We start from the raw sequence: 3,378 nt of genomic DNA, 5'->3' as shown, positions 1-3,378 counted from the left end.
ATTTTCATAGGACATTTAAAAAGACATGACTAGCTTGTGCTACAATGTATTATTAAATTCAAACTAGCCATTGTTTGGTTGTTTGGTGTTAATTCTTTAGGTTCTTTCGGTATTTAAAAAAAATTTTGTGGTCCTTTAAACCTGATCGGCTGAAAAACAATTTTTGGTTCCAATGAGTTGTAACCAGATCTTCATTAACCTTTTTAATGATATTTGTCATTTAAAAAAAAAAAAAAAAAAAGACAAAAAAACATGACTAATAATTTATTCCTCCACACATAACATGCATATTGTGTGTCACATTTTATTCTTTTTGATGTTATTTTTTCTTAACCACCGAGTTATCCAAAATTGTTTACCACAAGAATTGTTTTATTTTTGGTAGGCATTTTATTTTTCATAAATGGGCTTGTTAGTATTTGACTAATGAACTAAAAGGAGTAGCAAGTCTTTCTTTATCCAGATATTAATATTCTGTGTGATTTCAATTTAACCATATATTTAAACATTATTTGACGTCATAAATCATTTGAAGACTCAATCAATTCATTAATCATCTGTGCATTCTACTAAGATATTGGATCAATTAGATGATCAACCGTAAGAGTAGGTTTCCAATTTGTATTTTACATTCCGCTGGTTTTGGGTGAGTAGCTTGGATCTATCAGTGAAAAGTAAACATCAAATCGGTTTATATAATAAACATAATTTAATTTTGTAAAAAAATATATATACTATTAAAACAGAAGTCATGATTTATTTCATGCGTAATTTTTTTAGTTTGGACAATTTATAGAAAATATCAGATTTTACATAAATTCATTATAATATCTTTTAATATCTTTATATTTTTAGGGGCCTATCTTTATATTTTAATATCTTTTAATTAAAATGTTCTAACAAAATCTTTTAAATATATTTTTACAATCTTTTTAAATTTACTTTCAAAAATTAGTTAGTTTTAATTTAAAATTATCATAAAATATAATTAGAAATTAAAATTGAATTTAGTTTTGATTTATAAACTAAAATTAAAAATTAAAAATATTTTTAATTATATTAATTCATAATAAAAATGAAATTTATTAATAATTATATTAATTCATAATAAAAATGAAATTTATTAATTTCAAAATATATTATACTAATAGTTTTAAAATATTTTGTTAGAAATAAATATTTATTTCTATTTTAAGTTTTAAAATATATATAAAATATATATGCTAAAAATAAAATATGTTGGCATAACGGGTTACCATTAGTAAAATATATAATACATTTATAAAAAGTTAACTTATCTAAACTTTTTATATAAAGTAATTTATTATATAAAATGAATAAACATAAGAAAATTGCTAAAGAAAATCTAGCGATTTGAATTACGGGTTATGATCATAATGCATTATATACAAAATAATTTTCAAATATGTTTTTTCATGCATAAAAAATGGTTTAATAATCAAATGCAAATTCAATACGACAAATATATAATAAGAAACAACATATATATGTGATGATTTATATTTACAGCATGAAAACTATAAAATTATTGTATTTGAAATAATTATACAAACATTTAAGTATGTGAATAACATTAAAAATGTATATTGATTGTGTAAAACAAATATCGATATATAAACATGAAAATATATATTCGCACGGTTGTGCGAGTTAAAATCTAGTTATATGTTTTAAAAGTGCAGGTGATGATCCCCTATATATTAGAAACATTTTTAATAACTAATATTTAAAGTGTAAATTATTCACAATTTTTTTATTATGCTGTTGCACCAAAGAGACCTTCTCATATCCCACATAAAAAAAAACCTTCTCTTATTAAGTTAATTACATGATATGCCGTCGGACCTCCTAATCTTTTTATTATTATTATAACTTATTATAATAATTTCATGTAAGTCATAATTGGATGATTCTCTTAAATGATTCCCTTTCTATAGGACATCATTGAAATCACACAGTCTTTTAAAATAATAACTTCCGACCTCATGAAAATACCATTTTTCTCAAACCTCATGAAAATTACATGTAGTATATTCTTGGGTTCACCCCCTAGGGTGGACCTCTAGGTTCACCAACCAATAAGATTTCATTATTTCAAATTCGATATCTTTTAAAAAAGGAAACAAAATATTGTCAAGTTATATTATGTTTTTAAAATAAAAAATAAAAAAATAGTAGTTACAGAAAAAAAAATTTAAAAAATATTTTTAACGTCGTCAGCAAAACACTAAACACTAAATCTTAATCCCTAAACCCTAAATCATAATCCCTAAACCTTAAATCCTTAGGTAAACCCTAAACCTTAAACCCTTGGGTAAACCCTAAACCCTTGGGTAAACTCTAAACTCTTAGGTAAACCCTAAACCATTGGGTAAACCCTAAACCCTTGGATAAATTTTAAACTCTAAATAAAAACACTAAACCCTATAACTCTAAACCTTAAATCCTAAACGCTAAACCCCGAGTGTTTTAGTGTTTAGTGATTTTAATTTAGAGTTTAAGATTTATCCTAGAGTTTAGGGTTTACCCAAGGGTTTAGGATTTAGGGTTTAGGGATCATGATTGAGGGTTTACTGTTTTGCTGACGACGTCAAAAATATTTTTTTTTGTAATTACTACTATTTTTAATTTATTTCTTTTTACCATTTAATTTTAAAACGATAACATAATTTGACAATATTTTGTTTATTTTTTTAAAAGATATCGAATATAAAATAACACAATCCTATTAGTTGGTTAACCCAGAGGTTCACCCCAGAGGGTGAACCCAAGAATAAGTCTATTATTAATATAATAACTTCACACAAGATAAATTTTTCAAATAATAACTTCACTTAAAAGTACAAACTTTGTTTCACGATAACATTATAGAAATTAATCCATTCAAAAACAGAGAATTATGTAACAAAAAATATAAGCATCACAAATACTTAAAATTTAAACTTTGTATTTGTACATATAACAATTACATATTGTTTGTTCGAATGAAAGCTTTATAATATTTGATCTGCTATATGGTTTGCGAGAGTTAAATGTGATGCTTCTTAATAGTTTTATTATGGAAGATGTGATATGTGTTTAAACTCTAGACAATTACTCAAGGTTTCAAGTCATTTTATGCATCTAAAAGTAACTCTCTGCCATCGAAACTATTATACTCATGTATATTAGTTTTATTTATTATTAGGGGGTGTCCGCGCTTCGCGCGGAATATTGTTTTATTATTGCTAAGAGCATGATTTTGTTTTGGATAATGTAATTATGTTATCGTTTTTATTTGTTAAGATCATTATTAGATGTTTTTAGTTTTTTATGTAGTAGGTGATAAGTTAATATATTTTGCGTTTTTTTTTTTTT

Source organism: Brassica oleracea, chromosome C8, assembly GCF_000695525.1.
Source record: "Brassica oleracea var. oleracea cultivar TO1000 chromosome C8, BOL, whole genome shotgun sequence".
NCBI lineage: Eukaryota > Viridiplantae > Streptophyta > Magnoliopsida > Brassicales > Brassicaceae > Brassica > Brassica oleracea.
Note: the sequence above shows the minus strand (reverse complement) of the source record.